The sequence below is a fragment of the Corvus hawaiiensis genome, chromosome 17, assembly GCF_020740725.1.
Source record: "Corvus hawaiiensis isolate bCorHaw1 chromosome 17, bCorHaw1.pri.cur, whole genome shotgun sequence".
In the NCBI taxonomy this organism is placed as follows: Eukaryota; Metazoa; Chordata; class Aves; order Passeriformes; family Corvidae; genus Corvus; species Corvus hawaiiensis.
The window spans coordinates 7006291-7027787 of record NC_063229.1 but is presented as its reverse complement, the minus strand read 5'-3'; the positions used below and the strand labels follow the sequence as shown (position 1 = coordinate 7027787).

General features: G+C 46.8%; 1 protein-coding gene across 3 annotated transcripts in view; it reads left to right on the top strand.

Annotated features, from left to right (window-relative positions):
* ZHX3 (zinc fingers and homeoboxes 3) overlaps positions 1-21497 on the top strand; it is a 47056-nt gene that overhangs the window by 1887 nt on the left and 23672 nt on the right. For 2 of the 3 annotated variants that reach the window (XM_048321495.1, XM_048321494.1), the window contains exon 2: positions 15383-15489. The exons of the other annotated variant lie outside the window; for it this stretch is intronic. The gene's annotated coding sequence lies outside the window, so the exon portion shown is untranslated. The remainder of the gene's footprint in view (positions 1-15382; positions 15490-21497) is intronic. 3 annotated transcript variants of the gene reach the window in all.

Sequence of the window (21497 nt, the reverse complement as noted above, 5' to 3'; positions counted from 1 at the left end):
TTCTGACAGGGCTCAGCCTCCGCAATTCTTGCTGCTGTAGAAAAGCTGTAGTAACTTGAAGCCCTGAAGTCACTCGTGGGAGCACATCCCTATCAATAAATTCCTTGTTGTAACGCCAAGTGAAACCAGCCCCGTGGGGACTGCTGGCTTTCATCGGGGAGGCGCAGGGATGGATGCAGGCAGTGCTGACAGCCTGGAGCGGGGAAGCCTGGAGCAGGTGAGCCAGGCTGGTAGTGAGAGCCATCTGGATTGTCAGAGGAGAGATTTAAACAGCAGTGCGGCTCCAGTTCTCCTTTATATGTAAGTGTGTCTCCTTGCTCTGCAGGGTTTTCCTTCTATTTAGATCTCCTGTTCCTCCCCTCCAAAAATGCGGTCCCCTTGTGTATGTGAGCTTTTCCCTCCGCCTTGGTTACTATGGTGTTACTATGTAAAAACAGCTCATCTTGTAGCTCCTTGAATTATCTGCACCTTGGTTTGCAGTCCCGCCCTGGGACGTGGGCCTGTGTCCATCCCTTATCCAGCCTTTCCCTGTCTGTGTGATGGGACAGCTCTGGAGGCAGCATTGTCTGCAGGGCACAGCTGTGTCTTGGTCCCACGGGACTTCCTCCAGGTTTCTGGCCACCAGGATCTTGCTGCTCCGTGCAAGGCTGTCACACAGGTGCATCTCTTGCTATTCCTGAATGTGGGAGTGTATCTGGGCAGGGATGAGCCCTGCAAGACCTGCTCAGATTCATCCCCTCCAGAGACTGAGCTGACTGCAGGCAGGGCATCAGTTCCCCCTGAAAACTGTTGGGAATGGAGACAAACAACTGGGAGTCTCTAGAAATCTGTGCATACAAAAAGCAGAAGGTGGGAGCAGACATCTCCCCCCCCATCCTGCTCAGCCCCCCCAGCTTGTGCAAGTTAACCCCCATGGGCTGGCTCATTGCTGCCCACTTTGATGCAATAGGTCCCTGGCTTCCCATCGCTGGTATTATTATTCCTTTCTGTCTTTTCCAACTGATTTGCATGTAAAAAAGCATGAGGGAGGTTCACTCCACGGAGAGGTCCTTGGTTTACTCACGGCTAATGTAAATTATTGCCACCCTCATCATTCTTGCAGGGGACTGGTGTCACCCTGGAATAGAGGGATTTTGTTGGGAGAGCAGGAACCCAGAGCTAGGTCCAGGTTCCCCCCACCTTGCTCATCCTAAGGGTGATTTGCCCTATGCAGACACAGAATCGCACTGAGTCGCCTCTTCCTTTGCATTAACTACAGAGGAGACCAGGAGGATTATGTTTGTAACTTAGGTACCTGTTCCAGGTGGAATGAGTCTAGTCCTGCTATGGAGGCTAATTTGGAGAAGATCCTGCTTACTGGTGCCTCACGGTCTTTGTAGTGAAGGTCAGCAGCCTCTCTCCCTCTAGCAGCTGTGATGGCTCTTCTGCTTTGTTAAGTAGGAGTGGGGTGATGTTTCTAATTATAAAGGAAAAAGTCTTGTACTTCTCCCCTCCTTTGTTTGTTTGCTTTTTCTCTCTTTTTTTTTTTTTTTCCTCTTGAGAAATGTTCTAAATAACAATGCTTAAAATGCAAATGGACTGAGCTTGGTGAAGTGACTGGGAAGGCCTGGTTGGCGAGGACTGTGGTGGAGCTCGAGGAGCTGGTGATGACACATGGCACAAGAGCAGAGCCGAGGCGGTTGGGTTGTCACCAGAGCAGTCACAGCCGTGGCTCATCTCCACGTGGAGGACAGTCTCATGAGCTTCAAAGGCTTTGTGGTTTCTCTTTCACCATTCAGAGGCACAGTGTGTGAGGGTGCCCTCTCCTTGTTCTACAGGCACAATAAGGGGACATTTAACTGAACTCCCTTTTATCTGCGTGCTCTTCATTCCTTATTCCTGCTTTTTTTAAAATTAGAAATAGAAAAATTGGAGAATGAGCCTTCTAAACTGTGTGTCCAGGTGCAGTCATGGCATCTGTATGGTTCCTCCTACTGCAGGCGAGTGCTGCCCTTGCTGTTCCAGCCAGGCCCCTCATGTGTTTTAGCACTTGCTTGGGGGAAAAAATGAAACAAAATAATATGGTGTTGAGGTTGCAAAAGTTTCCATTATAGCTCCACCCAAACACTCCTGCCCAGTAATGCTCAGAAAATTCAGTCTGGGTGATGGAGCTTCCCTGCCTGCCTTGCTGTTGGGCTGCTTGGGCCTGGGGGAAGGGGAACAGCTTTTGGTTTTGTTTTGGTTTTTTTTTTTCTTTTAATATGGAGATGCTTGAGAGCCATGTCAGGAATAGGGTGGGGAATGAGCTCTGGCTCCTTAATAAAAAGCCTGAGTGGCACAGGTTTAAATTGCGAGCACTCAAAAATTCACTGAGCCAGAGGCAGATGGCTCAGTAGAAAGGGGGGCAAGGTCGCTCTTTGCTATTTGTGTTGGTGTTGTTTAACTCTTCTTCTCCTGAGTAAGTGCCTTGATGTTGTTTTCAGGCTGATTTTGTCCTGCTGGTGTAAAGGCATCAGTTTGCTCCTGTGGGAAGGATAAGAAGGGAGTTAGTTGCTCCTGGATCATGGCTTGGTGTGCGGGATGCCTGCAAATGCTCTGCTCTCATGCCTCAGTAAATAAAGAGGTTATCATGGAACATATAAAAAACTTCTCTTTTGGAAATAGGTCAAGGAAATATTTATTTCCCTAAGGTGTCATGCCAGTGTTGTACAAATACTTGAATGGGTACTCACTTTATTTTTCACTGCTTTGTTTCTTCTTAAGCACATTCAGGTGGTGTGGGGACACACATTAATAATTTTATATAATCAGTCCTGTCCCTCTCTCCATCTGGAAGTCTGTGCATCTTCTGTGGGCTTGTGCTCTACTATTGCAGTGCTGTAAATAGGAAGCTGTGACACTTTTTTTTTTTACATCCAGGTTCTTTTCAGCTGTGGGGATATTTTTTGTTCTCCAGAAGAGTTTCAGGCCAGTGGTGGGTCAGCTGCCGCAATGAATTTAAAAACAAAACTCCCAGGATACAGCAAAGCTCAACAAAATGACCACACTAGTGTCTTGCTTTCCTGACCTAAAGCCTCAGCTGTGGTGTTGCTGGTGTCCCTTTGGAAAGCAATGCCTGGGTTATCCCACAGATGGAAAGTGCAATTACTGCCAAAAGCTTGTGCCCTGCTGTCTGGTGGAGCTCCTGTCTTCCCCAAATAATCAGGGATCAGTTGGTGTCTGTCTTTAAAGAGGGATTGAAACTTCTTGTCTGTTCTTAAAATGGTAAAAATAAAGAGTTTAATTAAGAGGACCAAAATTAGGCTTGAAGTCTTGGATACTTGATCTTGCAGCTCTTCATCTCCAGATGTCCTCAGTTAGGAGTAGCAAGGGCCTGTGCTGGAGTGCACTGGAGTACTTGGAGTACACTTTGTGTAAGAGGATGTTTGAGATGGGGTTGTCTTGGATGCTTTTTGATGTGTAGCATATTTAACGAACTGAAGTCTTGGGTCTCTGTGTGAAGGATCCAGATGTATTCCTAGCTCCTCGTGCTTGTACTCAGGGCAGGCTGCAGTGGCTGGAGACCTTCCTGGTGGCTCCAGGTCCTGCCTTGGGGCATGAGTAGCACAAGGATCATTCCAGCTTCCAGTGATAGAAAGCACTGGGCTTTCTCTTACAGCCTGCAGCCTCCAGGCTCTGGTCAGCCTTGCAGACCAGCACCTTGAGCAGGTGGCTTTGGAGGCCTCCAAGGGTTGAATGTGATGTCATTTTTCATAGCCCTGGTAAGACAGGTGTTTACACTTTGCATTGAAGGTTAATTGGCTCTTAGATAGGTTCCTGGGTGTGGGGTGGCCCTTAGAGACAGATCACCCTGACACCTGTGCCGGAGGCTGTGCAAGCCTGGTGTGTGTTGGGCTTTGATTTGTTAAACAGGACGTAAAAACAGGCTCCCCTTCTGAAATGTATCCTGTTCTTTCTTTGCTATGAATCATTTCCACATCACAAAATATTTAAGAGAAGGGGAGTGTCTCTGTTTCATAGAGGCAGAGCTGATTGAAACCCAAAAATCCAAGCACAGAACCCCTCAGCTGTGCTGGCACAGGGGAGACAGGCTGTGAGCAAGCAAATGATGTGAATATTTCATTTAGATCATAATCCACCTGTTGGGCTTTGCTCCCCCAGCCCTGCAAGCCCTGGGAAGTGTAGCAGATGTTTTAAATGGCAGCCAGCACTCCCTGCTCCAGTGTCTGGCATCTCCATGTTGCTTTACAGGCAGGAAAGACGGAGACTGAGGATGATGTAGCAACTGCTGCAGGTTTGCAGGTCCTTTGTTTTTAGTTGTTTTCCCTCTGTTGTTGTGTCTGTCTCAGTGATGTGGTGTTGTCCTGCTCTCCCAGCCCGTGCTGAGCTGTGCTTGTTCTCCCATGTGCCAGCATAATTTCTGGAGGTTGGAAGTTTGGCCCTGGGAACGCAGTAGTGCTTGTTAGAGCACTAGAAATGAAGGTGCTTTGGAGGAGGTATCTGGAGTTGGTGTGCTGGGGGTTAATTTTGCAGTACCCCTCTCCTGTGAGCAGTCACTGTGTGTCCACCTGCTCCTAACTCTTTTCCAAGCTCCTTTTGCTACTTTATGCTATCCTAATTTTCCTGACATCCTTCTCTTGCTTTGTCAGTTTTTTAGATGTGGGTTTTCAATCTTATTTTCTGCTGTGGTGTCACCTGTGTGTTTCCCTTTGGTGTTGCAGGACATTGCTTTTCTTGTTTCCTTCAGGGTAGGTCTCAGAGCAGCTTGTGGGTGCCCAGCAGTTTGTGGCAAGCAGGAGATTGGGGTGTTTAAAGGAATTTTAAAGGCTTTGTGCTCCTACTTTGATCTTCTCTGGCACCTAGGATAGGTTTTGATTGGGTTTTTTTGGGGTTTCTTTTTTTTGATTGTGGTTTTCAAGGGGATGGTTGGAACGGAGAGGGTGGGGGTGAGAACCAGTCCTTGCTTTGAGGGGTAACCACAAATAAACAGTGCTGCAAGGCAAACACTACATCCCTTGTGTGCTCAAAGCACTGCTGTTGACAGTATTGTTGTGCCTGTCCAGGTGAAATGAGGTGGTAAATAGTATTTGAGATTCAGTAGTGAAATAAGGCGTCTCTCTGCTGAGTATCTCTAAAGAAAGGGTTTCCATAAGGAAGACCTGATGGCAGAATAAAGTGGTCCTTGCTGCTGGGTGTTGTGGGCTGGTGTTGCTCTGTCCCTTGTGCTCTTCTGGTGTGAGGATGAAGCCACCCCAGTCTGCCAGAGCTGCTCATGGGGCAGGGAACACCGTTCTTGCCTCTGCACAGGTGTTTTGGCATCGCTGGAGACTTGGCCTTGGAAATGGGGGCTCATTTCCCACACGTGGGGAGGTTTCCCTCCTTAATTGCAAATGTCAGCCAAGTGGAAAAGGGTATGGTTGGTGTGAGGCAGTGGATATGGGGGAGAACAGCAGAGGTGTTGATGAACATGGGAGGGTTGCATTGCCTTCCCAAAATATCTGCTCTGTGGATTTCATTTCTGCTCCACTCCTTAATGCTGGGAAACACTGCCCTGGGCATCTGCTCTGCTGGGGCTGAGTTTTTCAGGGTATTGTAGTCATGAGGCTGGGAAGAAAATGGAAAAAAACCCCAACATGTTGAATGTAAAATGTCATTGATTTCTTTCTCTATTTTTTTGTATTTTTCTTCTAATTTAATAAATTCCCTACTGTGTTGTAAATTCCAAATGTGAATGGGAAATAATCTCACCAGTACAATAATTAGCATGTAACCAGCAGATGAAGAAAACCCAAACTGCTGAGCTGATTGGTGAATGCTGACTGTTTTCCGAATTAATTTCAATAATCACATCTCCCATTAAAAAGAAGATGGGGAGGGGAGGAAGTCTTAAATTTTTGTCAAGCTCAATGTAGCGAAAAATGGTATGTGCAGTGTAGCTGTTCTGCATGTGATTAGAAAAAAGAACTGAGGGAGGTTCTTGGAACTGAATTAGCAACAAAGTATTGCTAATTCTGCAACTGAGAAGCTCAATTTCACCTGCTTTTTTTGGGAAGAGAAGTAGAATTGTAAGTTAAATAGCCATAATTTTATGTAGGTGTCTAACAGTAAATAGTCTACTGAAAGAGGAAAGCATTCCCTCGCAGTCGTGCTTTGCTGCAAGATGCAAAAACAAGTCCACTGGAGACCATTAGTAGTGAAATATGTTTACTGTGCATCCATCCAGCTCCCAAATATTTTGTTGTTGTGCTTTGAAGGGAGAGATGAAAATTGGTGTTTGGGAAGGGGTGATTTCAGACCATCCAGGAGCTGCACACCCTCTTGGCACAGGGATCTGCAGCCCTGCCCTGCTCTGCCTTCCTCTCCTGCTCTTTTTTTAAGCTGGTTCTGCCCCAAAGGTGGGTGGTATTTGGAGAAGGGAGAAATCCACTCTCAGCCTTGGTACCTCCATGGTGTCACATCCAGACAGCACCAGGAAAGGTCACCTCTGCAGAGCTGTACCTGGCAGCTGGTCTAATTACGCACCTGAATTCACAGTCAGGATTAGCAGGGATGATTTTATCTCCTAATGATATTTTTCCCCTCATGGCCATGACCACCTCACCCTCAGGGCTTATTTTCCAACAGCAAAGCAGAGGTGATGCTGCTACCAGCTGTTGGACCAGAGCATCACTTCAGAGATGCTTTTTCATTCCAGTTTACACTCAATTTTAGGAACATTTGCGAAGTTGTGATAGAGCTTGGTGCTTGTATGCTTAAAATTTTTCACTTAGAAGTGCAGGGATGGTCTGCTGAAACCCTGGGCATACAAGAGGTGGGTCCACGCTGTGCTGCAGTGTGAGAAATCCTGGAGTGTGTGCTGGAGCCACCTTTTAATTAATGCAAAATGCTCACTCTGACATGAAGCTGCTGATCCCATGTGCTCCCTGTTTTCAGTGTGGGGAATGACACCTGCCCAGAGGCACCTGTGGTGTGACAGCCAGCAGGGAGACCGGGCCCCAGAGAGCATCTCTGGTGTGTGGCGCTCGGGTCCTCTCCCTCCCAAAGCCTCAGGATACGGTGGCATATGACAATATTGTCATATATTATTTAAAAAACAATTTGAAAATGCCAGGCTAGCCCAAATGCTTTGACACAAAATTTGTTATTTTATCAATTCGAGCCTGGTGCACTGTGGGAAGGTCTGCAAGTGGATCACTCTGGGATTTTCTTTGCATGTTTTCCTAATGTTAGAGACAGTCTCAAAGAAGTACCACATTGTTTCATTTCCTCTCCACGCTTGATGTTTTTTTTAAAAATAAAAGCTAATGTCAACAACCCTACAATAACCAGTGAGTGAATATGCACGTTCTGCACCCAGTTAGTGGCTTTTTTTGGTGAAAAGCAAGATTTAACTGGCAATCATGTTACGAGCGATGGATAAAAATGTATGTTTTAAACCACCTCACTGATGGCTTTTTCTTTTTGCCTTTTTAAAATGCCATTAATCAAGTTAGAGACTGAAAAAAAACCAAAGCAGAGACTGAGAAAAGTCATCTGAGGTGAATAAACAAGTTGGCTTTTTTTTTTTAATGAAAGCCCAAAGAATGGCCCACTGCCACTGTATATGTTAAGAGTACCTTAAATCCAGAGTGTCCTTCAGTGCTGACAGGCATCCCAAACACCTTTTGTAATAAACCTCTAATTATAGCTTAGTGACTTTGTAGGTTCCCTGAATCAGCTTGGGAATATGACACTGAAATCAGGGAGAATATTTATATTTCATGTGACTTATGGGTGAACCAGATTTAGAGCTGGACTTGGTGAGTGTGGTACAGAATGATGTGTTTATGGTGTGTTAGAGAGTTGTGCTTGCTGCTTCACGATACAATTTTGGGGTTAAACTCTGCGTTTTGGGAAATACTTCCTGAATGCAGCAGGGTGGATTCCCAAATCCAGATCCCAGCTGAGCTGGTTGGAAAAGGGTTCGGCTGGTGGCCAGCGCCTGCAGCCCATCGCTACCTCCTGATGTCTGGCTCTTGGGGCTCTTGGATTAAAGCCCAGCACTCAGAACCAGGGACTTCAGTGAAAATCTCAGCTTCTTAAAGGGAAACAAAACCTCCAGGGCTTTGTGGTTATGGAGAAAAGCTGGAAAATGGGAATTCTTGGGCAGAGAGTGGTAGGGAGATGCATTAGCCGGATTGTTTCCCAGTATCCCAGACTGGGAGCAGTGCCATGGGGTCCTGGACTTGACTTCTGGCTTTAGAAGTTGGCATGGCAGACGCTGCTAGGTTGATTCTTTTCTCCTCTGTTTATTTGTTTCTTCCCTCCTTCATTTTAATACTGTCTCCTGGGAGATTCCAGCTGAAGTCTATTAATTGCTGAGATGTTTCTTTTCCCCCATGTCGTGGATGCTGGGTCCAGTTTGGCTGTGGGTTGTTTCTGGCACGAAGGGAGGAGCAGCAGGACAGCAGAGCTGTGCTTGTGTTGGGTGTGTGTGTGTCCTGCAGAGGTGCCCCATAGGTGTTACACACTCGTATTTGGGCTCAGCCACACTCTGTGCCACCGAGGCTCATCCTCCATCAGGAGCTCTGTGTCCCCCCCAGACTTCGATGGAGCTTGCTGAGTCAGCGTGGGATTTTATTTCAATTTATATTTCTCTTGCAAGCTTAAGTTGGAGGTTTGTGAGGTGGCTAATCTGATGCTAAGGGATAACTTTGAACAGCTTTCTGTTGGTCCAGAAACTCTTGGAGTGGTCTGGTAAGTTCCCCCCAAAAGGTAGTCACCAGTGGGGCACTGCAAAATCCTAAGGATGGATCAAATCAAGTAATAATTCATCAAAGGTTCCTTCTGCTTGGCCATCAGTCCATGAAAATCTGGATGACTTTGCCCTCCTGCTTGAGAATTTTTCTCCAGAATTGTGTCTAGACACTTGTCTTTTTTTTCCCCATCCTGATCAAATCTGAGGTCCTCATGACCCCAGGAGATGAGGCTTCTCTTATGCTGATGTTCCCTGCAAGGGCATCTTTTCTCTCTCCAAGTATTTTGGAGCTTGTGATAAAATTGCAAGGCTTTGGCAGTGCCCATTTGGGTGCTATCTGTGTGCCAAACCCTGCTGAATACATCTTTTATCACAGATTTGTAACAGTAGCTGTTGGAGGGGAGCTTCACGGGAGAAGTGCTTTCAGAAGAATGCTTTTGTAAGGGAATACTGTCCTGAAAAGAAAAGAAAAAAAAAGACCTTGCAGGCAAAAATAACCAAAACCAAGCCCAACCATTTTCATGTGTTCATGTTGTAAAATTTGCTCATTAATTTGGGTGAATCAGGTTTGCTTCCATTTCTAGACAATTTTGTCTGTCCTCTTTGTACAAACAAGCACTGTTATGCCCCAGGCATTTTTTAGGGAAGAAAAAAAAAAAAAAAGACATTTAGGTTCAGCTAAGAAATGCCAGAATCCTTGTTTTGTGTAACTCCCCAGGCTGAGGCCCAGCCAGGTCCCTGCAGGAGCTGGGATTGAGACCCAGCTGGCACTTTGCTCAGACTGGCCTCGTTCGTGGTGTGGAGTGCAAACTCAGAAGATGGGGCTGCTCATCTGGTCCATCTTAACAGGAGAATTTAAGGAGAAGAAAAGGCAGGAGGGTTTCTGAGCAGTAGATGGAGCAGCGCTGGAGGATGTGCAGCCTCTGGGACAGGGCTCTGGTGTGCTCAGCTCTTGTCTCTGCTCGGGATCTCACTGATGGTCCCTTTGTGGCCACTGCTGCGCTGAGCTGTGTCCAGTCTCTGCAAGAGCCTGGTATTTCTCAGTGGCAGAAACATAAAGCTTGTCCTCCCACATGTTTGCCTCACAATTATCAGTGCTTTTCCTGGAATAAAAGGATTTTTCGTGGGAAAACTTGCTTTAAAATCACACTAGTGTCTGAAAGTGTTCTGGCTGCTGAGCATCCCCACTCCAAGGAGGGGGAACATGGCACTGTGCTCCATTTTTGGTTTGGATCATCATACATTGTTCTTAAGTAGCCATTTATTCTCCTTTTCATCTCTCTGGCACAGGAGCAAGAGAATAAAACATTAAAAGAGGAATGTGATTATAATCCTGTAAAAACTGTCAGAGGAATTTGGCAGTGGTTGCAGCCTGTGAGTGTAATACATAATATTATATTCATTTTTAAAAATTATTAGATTTCAAGCTGACAGTTTAAATGACAAGTCACCTTAAAAAGATATTATGGACAGTGTAAAGACTGTCAGTGTGGTTTTTTCTTTGCTAACTGTGGAGTTTTCAAGGCCTGTGCGCCCAAAAAAAAAAAAAGAAGGAACCTTTGGCTTTTGGCAGGCTGCATGTGGAAGCTGAGAGCAATGAGGTCGCTTGTATTAATAATTTGTATTATAATAGCATTGTCACTGCTGGCTCCCAGGCTTTTTTAATCCCTGAGTTAATGGCAGGGCTGCCTGTCAAAGGGAACTTTTTGCTGGAAAAAACTTATTTTTGCTTTTGTTGTCTCTTTGCTCCCACAAAACTGTGTGTGAATGGCACCAGTAAAGGCAGCTGGGAGAGGCTGGAGGTAGGGGCAGAGGAACTGTTCAGCCATGTTATTGAATGTATTGACAGTTTAAATATGGTATTCAGCATGGAAAGCAGATCCATGGGGACTGACAGAGTTCCCCATCCCAAAATATCCCAGCTCACAGCAGGAGCTGAAGCTAAAGATGCCAAAACCTCCAGGCAGTGCAGGAACGGAGCCGCAGCTTCCCATGTCCTGCTGTAGGCCTGGGATTTTTGGATGAAAGGGAAACCAGTGCTCGTCTGTTTCCTTGCACTGGATAATCACACGGATGATCAGAGCCCCATCAGGCCATGAATGAAACATTGAACGAAGTCATGATTTCTGCTCTCAAATAATAGATAGTTGCATTTAGCTCTTTGTGTCCTCTGTGGTCCTCAGAGCATCCTTTGGGTAGTGAGATGAAAATGATAGGAGTGGGAGTCCGTTGTTTCCTTTTCTTGGATGAGAAGCTGACTACCATTTGGTAACTTTTAATGCTCCATGTTGTATATACCTGTTCGGTTGTTTTCAAATCCAACCTGAATAGGATTTGAAATTTTTAGAACTCTGCAATAGGAATTTTTAGCGTCATGGGAATATTCCATAATTCCTTCTCTTTGCAATGGAAAAAATTATTCCCAGTAGACCTGGATTGGACCATGGTCTGCTTGTAAATTCTTGGAGGTTGGGCATAAAACTCAGCTGAAAATAAACATCAGCATCGGGAATAGTATAGTGCAGAAGGACGGGGGAAAGTGTCCTCTTCTGGCTCTGGGAGGAGAGGGGAAAAGAGTTTGGCTGGAGGAGATCCAGAGGTGTAAGGAGATTGACTGGAAGTCTAGAAATCCCTGGGCTGAATAAACCTGAGCTGTTTGGCTCTAGATGGGAGAAGAGCAAGGCAGGAAATATATCTTCAGGTGCCTAAAAGGGAATGTGATGGTTGCTCTCTGTGTACACAGTGGGAAGAGCAAGAGGTCATGGTCCTAAAATTGTAGAGAAAAAAGTTCAGATTAAATACTGGGCAAAATCAGGGCAATACTTTCCCTGAAAGTAACAACAGGATTTGATGGTCTGAAGAGCTTGTGGAGCATCAGTTGTTGGAGGTTAAAATGGCTTGGAAATCTCTTTCTGATATTTCTTGATGGTCACTGTTGCATGAGGAAGATGCAGTTTATTCCCCTGCAGTGGGAATTGTCTCGCTGCTGTCCTGTGCTCCCTTTGTACAATGCTGGCCTGGAGTGGTGAGACTGGAGAGGGTTGGTTTTGGTCTAAAATAAGCAAGAGAAGAGAAATGATGTTCTGTGGCTTAAATTTTCAGGCACTTAGAAAGATTGAAGTGACTAAACATAATGTAAGTTTGCATGCCTCCCTACAAAAGCAGATGTTGCCTAGAAATATTTTATGCTCTTTGGTTCTGAAATTGAATGTTATGGACATTAAACTGTACGACTTGCCTGTCTCAATGGTGCAGCTTTTCCAGGATGCTGGTTCACTTGAGTGGAAGAGACAGAGAGGGGAGTGAATGATGTTGCCTTTAGTACAGCTATTTCTCTTTAAAGAAATTTCAGCGAAGTTGAGTTCCCAGCTCTGTAAATACTGGAGAAATAGAAACAGCCACTGTAGAGATCCTGAATGGTAACTTGTCAGTCCTTTAATTGTTCCTTGGGAATGGTAACTTTTTAAAATCAGTGTTCCACAAGCAGCAGAGGCTGCAGGGCCGGACAGTCTCTGCTGGGCAGTGTCAGAAGGTCCCACATGTCTGAGAAGTTTCCTTCAGGTCCATGTGGACACCTCAGGAAGGTGCCCATCTCTGCCAAAGTTGGGGTCTTGCAAAGTGCCATCACAGCTCAGCTATTTCCTAGTTCTGGGAACAGCAAGAAGAGGTTAATCATTCTTCAAAGCATCCCCTTTGGAGACTGGTGGGCAGGGGAATTTTTTTTGTCTTCTTCTGTATCATTTTGTTCTTCCTCAGCCCAGCCTCTGTTGGGACAGAGAGGTGGGCTTGGGACTGCTGTGTCTGCTTGTGTGAGTCTCAGGTTGAACCAGGCTTTGCTCTTCAAGGAGGCTTTATTCTGGCACAGCCTAGTTCCCTTTTCAGCCACATAAAAAAAAAATCCCAAAAGAGAGCAAGAAGATCTGTTAAAATCCCAAAAGGGAGCTGACAGCTGTTAAAAAATATATAAATCTGAGGTGGGGTTGTCAGGTAAACAGAATAATCTCTATTTTTGAGCCTTTGCAGTGGATTTGATTTTGAAATGTTCAGACCCTCAGTGGATCTCACACAAGGGTGCTGCTGGGAGGCTGGTGTTTCTCTCTCCCTTTTCATGAGCCCACTGTACAGCTGGTTCAGACATTGCAGTGTTAAACCTCTAGGTATAGGAGGATGCTTACTCTGTGTGTTGACTTTGGGGAAGATATTCTCCATTCTGGAACTGTTTGCAGGTTTTGAGCTGCTCAGTCAAGCCTTAGGAAGCTGTAAGGACAGCAGTGGGATGGTAATGATGGCTGTGGTTCTGGCAGACAGTGCGAATAACTGAGACAGAAGGACCTCAGTGTATCTTGGCTGTTGGATGCTGGGATTTTAATATATGAAAGAAGTTAGGGAAAAAAGCATGCCTTGGTTGTCCTTGTTGCTGTTCCAGTTTCAATGATAAGCAGCTGAGCTGTTTGCATGTTCTGCTCTGAGGAAACCCCAGTCCCTGCCCCCTCGCCCCAGCTCTCTCTGTGTTATTCTTCTTGAAGCAGCAATTCCAGGGAATTCAAGGAGGAGCTGCCAGGATAATCATGGCTCATGGTGCCAAATTTTCAGGGGCTTTACTCCATATTTCAGAACAAGGTTTTGGGAGACTCAGATTTATCTCTGCCTCCAGCTTAAGTTTCTATTTAAGCCATCTTTAATTTCTAGAAGCGCGAAGCTGTTCTGACTGCTGTGATCGAGGTCACTCTTTAGTTTAGGTACTCCAAGGAATGCAAAATCTTGTTTGTTAAAGTCTTGGGCATATGCTGAATCCCTAAAGGAGTGTGTGAATGATATTAAATGTACCGTGGCAGAGGGAGAGGGGCAGCAGTGTTGCAGCAGGAGGAATGGCAGATAAGCAGTGGGGCCATGCTGTTATCGCTCTGTTTGGGAGGTGCTGGGGTTGTGCAAGTCAATATAGGACATTTACACAAATTGCTGGAATAAAAACCCACTCCATCAGCAGTCTACTATTTGTTTCTTATTATATGTTAAATTTTTTCTGGCGTAGCAGAGTTTGTCACCTGTTATGTCAAGGTCTCGGCATTCAACGCTGGGATCTTTCCAAGTGTGCTGAAACCTAATTGGTTAGGGATAAGCCTTCCCTTCATTTTAGGGGAGGAAAAAAAGAAAAGCAAGGAAAAAAGAAAAAGCTGTGGCATCTAGCAGGCATTTAAAGCATTTTTTCTTGTTCTCTCAACTCTTGTGATTTGCCAGACTTAGGCCTCCTGATTTTTTTACCCCCCTGGTTCTGGGATTGCTTTGCTTTTCCTGTGAATTAAACTGGGAAAATAACATACAGCAAATAACATAAAGCAGCCAGCACTGAGGGTCTGGGGAAAGCTTTCTCCAAGCGTGACTCTGCAGCAGGCAGCATCGAGACACCTGAGTGCTTGGAGAGGAAAAACCTTTGTGTCCTTCTACCCTTGTCCAATTGCTTTGCCTTTTTTTAAGTTACTCTCTTTTCTTTTTAAATGCTGCTAAGTTTGGTCTGTGCAATTACAGCCAGAGGGGAAATTTCTTTTCTGCAGGATTCTGGATGGGTTTGGGGAGCCCTTTCCTGGGTTGTAATGCATCCGTGCCAGTTATTTGGTGAAATCTCTCTGTGCCACTTACTTATTTAATCCAAGTTGTGTGCAAAGCGTATGGTCAGCAGGATCCAACTTGAGAAGCAGATCAGTGGGGCTCTGGCAGGGAACTTTAGGGACTGGAGCTGGCTGAAGCACAGGGACACTTCACAAAATCATAAACTCACAGAATGGTTTGGATTGGAAGGGACCTTAAAGATCCTGTAGTTCCAGCCCTCCTGCCATTGGGCAGGGAATACCTGGGACATGCTGCTGGGAGAGGAGGACCTGTCACTGCCCATGCTCGTGCAGGAGCAACAAACAGGTGTAAATTTTCCTTTACTTGGGTAATCACAACCTAATTTTCCTGTTTTTCATCCTCATTACAAGCTCTGGCTCACCTTTTTCCAGGGTGACTCTTTGTTTTTCAATATGCTGTTTTCTCCCCTGGTCTGAGCTTAATCCCAGAAATCCACTTGGCTGGTTATTGCTTTAGACAGTAAAATTTAGAAATTAGGGAATACATGGAGCTGGCTCTGCTGCTTCTCCAGCAGTAATGGAGCAGGTATTGGATGCCAGTGGGGGAAAATGAAGGGGAGAAAAGAAGGCCACAGCTACGAGCAGAGCTGCAGGTTATATTTAGCTGCTGCTGTGGTGGTGGCAGTCAGGGTGCTGTGGTGGCTGCTCTAAATATGTTCTGGCCAGTTGAGGTTTCCAGCCCTGTAATGGATCAGGTCCGTAGAGAGCCAGGCAGCAGTGTCACTGGTTTCCAGAACACTGCAGCTGGGATTTGCTTTCACTGGGTTGAGGGCTTGGTGATTAGTTCAGCAAACTTGGTTAACTTCTGATAAATAATGTCTTTACTAATTGAGAGGGGGAAAAAGCCTCAAAGGTGGGTGTTTGGGGTGCTTCAGCGGGGATGTACTGTGGAAGCATGGCAGGGTGGGACAGCATGAGCTGGGAGACACCTCAAACTGATCAGTGTTTTATTTTTGCTTTTAGCCTTTGCTAACCAAGGGCTGTGCCTTCTCCTGCAGGGGTGCAGCAGTAATTTTTGGTCTAATGTCTTCTCTTCCAGCCCTGAATCCTGGTGCAGCTGGAGCAACTGTGAGCACTTTAAAGATGTGGGTGAGCATGGAGGAGGGGCAGGAGAACGACAGGCTCAGGTCATGGTCCCTCGTGCAGGTAGGACACTGCTGGCACCTCCGGCGCTGTGAGTGATGGGGACCTTTCTGTCCTGTGCAGGCTGGACAGGGAAATGTGCTGTATTCCAGTGTATCCCAGGGATCTCTGTGCAGGCTGGTGGAGCCTGATGGCTGAAGGAAATGATTGTGGAGTGGTTGGCTCTGTTGCCTTGAGAACAGGGTCAGATCAAGCTTGGCTTATGCTTCCAGGTGTCCCTGAGAAGGGGGCAATTGGTTTTTTTTCTTTTTTTTTTTTTCTTTTGGACATCACTCCTTGAACAAAACAGAGTTCAGATAGCCTGTATGTTTGTACTTTTCTCCTGGCTGGGGCTCCTCTGTGTGCTAGTTGCTGATTTACTTTATTTCCATGTAACTTAATAAATATCCATCTGTCCCATGGTGTGGATGAGGGGTCAGGAGAGCGATGCTTTTTCTCTTTGGCTTCTGTGGATGGAAGAAGTGTGCTTGGAAATAACACTCCACTTTTCCATTACACTGTTCCAGACTTTTGAAGAAGAAATTGGGTCTCATAGCAGAGCCAAGCCATTTTATTTGTACAAAAAGTAAGCTCCATGGCTGAACATTAGTGAGCTGAGTGGCAGGGAATTTGTTCACCCAGTTCATGGCTGTGTGATAAATGACAATGTCCCCACGGAAATAGGGATTTTCAAACCCTAGAGTGGTTTCTACCCAGCTTGTGCCGCATCTGGAGACTGCTTGTTTCTAGACTTTATTAAATAATCAGTGTTGGGAGTACAGTGACTGGACTGATGCTGTTTGCTGCCACTTTCCTGACACACTTCCAGTTCTGCAGCCTGTTAAACTGGTAGGAATAAACTAAGGCACCCTGCTGAAGCATGTCATGTGCTGGGATCCACGTGCACCCTCAGCCTCCTGAGAGCTGTCCTCCTTGAAGTTCTCTCCATTAATTGCATCTACGTGGGTCCTCAATACCTTATGGCAGTAATTGTGCAAATGCAGGGAGCACTGTGGCTCTCACTGTCTGGCTGTTACGAACAGAGAGAATTTTGTAGGAGGAAGAGGGTGAAGGTTTTGTAGCTTCGCTCTGCCTTTGTAAACAGAGTCAGGGCCTCTTAGGAGGGAAAGCAGGGAGAAGGGAATTAAATTTTACATCCCTTGGTATCTGCCATGGAAAGACAGCAATAATGGATGTGGATGGTTTGTGTGGAAGGTCTCTGGGTAAATAAGAAGGATTCCTTTGTGTTCCATCTGCAGAAAAGGATGTTGTTCATTACTGAAGGGCCAGCACCCAGAGATGGATTGTGGCCTTGTAGCAAAGTGTGCCATCCTCCCTGCAAGCTCACGGTCCTGTGCTGGCCCATGAAGGCTTTTCAGTATCTTCTGAGGGAGCTTTAAGAACCAAACTGAGGATCCCTGCTCCAGAACTTGGCCCCTTTCTCTCTGCTCCTCCTTTTCCCCCACCCTGCTGTGGTGTCCTCTCCCTCCAATTCATTTGTTTTTAAAACGATTGTGCCATTGTGTGCATCAATACACGCATGGCCTCTCTTGTTTTTCTCTTGGCCTGAAAGTGCAAAGCAAATCTGTTTATGGTTTTGGTGAGCTAATTCTTCCCCACCCTAGATTTTTAAATAGACTCTTTCTTTACCAAGCTTACAGAGCTTGCAGGATGTATTGGAGTAATGGGAAAAATATGTTGTGTGTTAACCTTCCCTTTTTGTAAAACTTTATTTACAAGACCCTATTCCTAGCAGTGCATCTGGGAGGTGAATATCTGGATGCTGGAGGAAGTAGAAGGCTTTGAAATAGCAAAATGGGAGTTTAATGCATTCAGGGAGGAAATGTTTTGAGTTTTCCATGTTCGGCGCTTGCATTGTGGGAGCAAGGTCTAGTGAGCTGTGCTCAGTTGTCCCTTTAATTATTTATCTTCTCCTGCAAATCTCAGTTTCTGGGCCTGGCTGTTCCCTGGGCTGTTAGTTACCTTCAAACTGGCTCTTCCAAGGCAGCTGCTGACCCAGACCTTGCAGCTGAAGGTAAGAGCAGCAAGGAATGCTCTTGCCCTGTAAATAGTGCCTTGGATTAAGGGCTTGGTATGTCACTAGTGTGTTGGAAATGTTATTTTTGCCTCTTGATTTCATCCTTCCTGCGAATCAATCTCAGACCTGTCTGTTTAGGTTAACAGCCTTCTCTGCATCCTTGTGGAGGTTGCAGAGCTCCCTGCGCGGCGTTTTCACCAGGGTGTTCTGGCTGCTGGAGGCAGAGCTCAGCTCTGCTGTGGGAGCACTGAAGAAGCCCCAGGGACACCCCCTGTCCATGCTGCCTGGCTGCTGGCTTGCTTCCCAGCCCTTGTGCTGGATCTCTCCTGTAGCCTGACCTGCCACGGCACCTCCTTACCTCCAACCTGGCTGTGAGTTATTTCCAGTGAAAGCTGTGAGCTGCCTGTGGCTGGCCACGAGGCTGGAGCTCTCTGGAGATGTGGGGCTTTGTGCAGCCTGGTGTAGTGGATGGTGTCCCTGCCCGTGGCAGCAGGGCTGGACTAGATGATCTTTAAGGTCCCTTCCAAAGCAAACCATTCTGTGATTCTATGCCATTACATGTGCAAATGCACTGCTCCAGCCCCAGCTCTGTAGGGCTTGGCTGAGGCCTCTGGGTACTCCTGTAACATAAATAAGCAGGAGTAGGATTTCAAAGCAAGCAAATTTTTGACATAGTTGATGTCATGCCTCTTCAGCCCTGTGTTTAGGGCCCAAGGATCTGGAGGCCCACAGCTGCTAGTTTGGTCTTGTTGCTAACAACCCTCTGGAGGTGTTTCTGCTGAGCTGGTTCTTGCAGAGGGCTGAGGGGTTCACCCTCATCTGATGCTGTTAGGGAAAACAGGACCCGTGGGAAAAATGTGGTGCTTTCACAAAACTGGGTGCCCTGCATGAAGCTACAGCTGCAGCACTGGACGTGCTCCTCACTGGGGTTTGTGGTGTGGAGTGACAGCAAGGACTTCTGGTGAGTAGCCTTAAAGCAGAATGGGCTGGGGCAGGGTTATCCCACTCGTACAGCCCTTCCACCCAGAGCCTCTGCTCTGCCAGTGAAGAACAGGTGGGGAAAAGAGATTTCGTTTCCTCACCCTGAGAGGTAAATTTTTCACAAGAGTTTTGTTTGTCTGCTAATCTGCAGCAGAGCTCAAAGCAAAGAATTCCCCACACAAAGGCTTTGCAAAACAGGATTGTCCTTCATCCATGTAATTTGGTAGCACGTGGAGTTTCTTTCTGTAACAGAGTCTTAGAAGAGGTGAAGTTCTCTCTCTTTTTTCCTTTTGTTCTCTGTTTCTGTTAAGCTGGAAGTGTTTGCTCCCTCAGAAGGTGATGGCTGGGGGTTGGCACTGACCTCAGTGCTCCTCATTCCCCAGGCAGGTGGTTGTAGCCCTGAGCATGGAGCTGTAAAGCCTCTCTTACCCCTCCCTTTTTCCTGTCTTCTCAGTCCGTATTTATAACTGTAAAGTTGCCCAACTTGGAGCTCAGATGGAGTTTTCCAGATGCTCCTTGCATCCTTTTCCCTCATTCCTCCTTTCCTACTCTTACTTCTTACTGACCTATTTGCTCAGGACATGTGTACAATATCAGTGTGACAAATTAAGTTGCTTGTACTCAGAAGGGTGAGGCCACTGGATGCCTAAATGCTGCATAAACTTCTTGGCTAGCCCCACACTAACAGTTTTGACTCCTGCCCCTCACACTGTATTTTATGAAAGGCAAATTCCATCCTGCGTGTCCCTTTCCAAGCCTATTGCCCAACACTTCCACTATTTGTCATCAGCTGAAAAGGATCTGAGCACTGCAGATATCTGCAGATGTGGTTTGATTGTCTGTTGTGTGCATCAGGAGGGTTTGGGTTTGCTGTTCCTCTTTGCGGGGCTTCTCCCCATGCTGGAGTTTGGAGGGGTTTGGGATGTGTGGTGGTGCTGCAGTGGCTCTGCTGTTCCTCTGGTGAGGTGAGCAGTGCCCCAGGAAGGCACTGGGCTCCAGCAGCAGGAGACTCCCAGGAGCAGGCAGGTTGGATGCTCCCGGGGTGCCTTCAACCAGCCCTGTCTGGCAGGGGTGCCCTGAGGCTGTGGAAGGCTCCAGTGAGGGCTGGAGTCTCTGTGAATGGACTGGGGTATGCTGAGAGGTGCTTGAACAGGTTTTCTTTAGGAAGGGAAAGAACTGTGCCCGTGGCCTGTGAAAGTCTGGATAAAGTCCATTCTATTGTTTTGTACCAACACAAACTGGTGGCACATCAGGTTCAAGGAGAAGCCTGCTGCCAAGGGAGAGGCTTTGGGATGTCTGGCTCGGAGCTAAGGCTGCAATATTCTGTGTCATCTGAGGTATTTGTGAAAGGAGATGCAAATCCAGAGTGAAATGGTGAGATCTTACTCACCACCCTTCAAACTGTGGACTGGAGGCCACCCTTCAAAACAAAGTGATTCACTGCAGAGGAAAAACAGCTTATTTCCCAGCTTGATCTGGAGCCTTGTAATCACTTTGGTGGTTCAGCTCTCTGCAGCACTGAGGAGTTGTCTGTTCCAGCACACTGAGCATGCTGCAAGTTTTATTTTATTTCCAAAACAGCCCTTTAAGCATGTTGGGCTGTAAGGGAAACGTGTAATAATTCCCTCTGCCAGTATAATTCACTGGCAGTGCAAAATAGGAGGGTGTCTGGCTAAAGGTGACCCATTAAAGGGTGATTTCTGATAAATAACTAGACTGGGGACTCGCAAGTCCTGAGTTCAATTACTGACTTTGCTAGAAGCTTCCTGTGACCTTGGGCGAGTTATTTAAAATTGCTTTGTGCCTCATTTCCCTTTCTGTAACACACTGGTGACAGCATTTCCCTTCCAGCCAGGAGCTGTGTCAGTGGGAAGGTGTCCATACTCTTTTCCATAGCTGCTGCATGAAGAACGTGAATGGAGTAGGAAGCATGACCATCTCATGGGCCTCTCTTCTGTTTTCCTGGGGAAGGCAGAACAGGATGATCCATTTAAAGGGTTTTACAGGTACCCAGAGAATATGTTCCATGAGGTCCTGGGGCTCCTGGCATAACTGCACTAGCCAGGTGGTTGCTCCTTGAGCTGTAAAGTCTCCTTAGCACTGCTCTCAGTTCTTGAGCTTGAAATTGATGGCCAGTTTGGGGCAGAGCAGGTTTCTGGTGCTGCTGTGCTGCCTTTCTGCTTTGAACCCGGGTGGATGCTCAGGAGAGGTGATGGCTTTGGGAATAAAGATGATGGCACATGGCCCTGCTCCCCATGGCAGCGTGTGGCCAGACCTCGGGCTGATCACTTCATCTCTCCCTACTTCTTCCCTGTCTGCTCCTTCCCAGTGGGGGGTAACAGCACTGACCACCCCTTTTACCACCCCCTAAATGCCAGGAGATGCTTTCCAGCATCCCCGAAATGTGCTAAAACCTCCTGGCTGGAATAGGAAACATCTGGGGGGAACAGGGGGCTGGCTGGCTCCTGTGTGGTGCTGTGAAGGCTCCCTGCCATTCCCACGGGATAAGCCATGGGAAGCCTCCACATGACAGCTGTCCAGGGAGGAGCTGCCTCCGGCTGCCTCTGCTTCAGGTACAGCCGAGTTGCAGGAGTGATGCTGAGCTTCCTTCGTCCTGGGGGCATGCAGCCCCTCTTCCCTTTGCCAGAGCCTGGTGGTCCAGAGGTGGGTCTGGGAGAGCCACTGGCCTGAGATGCCCACTCTGTGGCAGTGAGTGAGCTCCAGCTGCTGTGGGATGCTGTGGTTGGATGGAAATGATCATCTTTGGGATGTGGCAGAAAATCAGGCCTCGTGGTGGTTGTGGGTGGGAAAATGCTCCTGGGGAGTATCTGACTATCCAGAAATATTAAAGATACTGTTATCTGTATTTCCCTCTGGTCACACAGCTGCTCCAGTGGCTTGTGCAGGCTGTTGAGAACCAGCAGTTGAGAACCATGGGCCACTCTTTCATCCTTGGTGTGAACGTATCTTACGAAATTTCTATTTCTGTGCAAGAGGCATGGCCCAGCAGCTG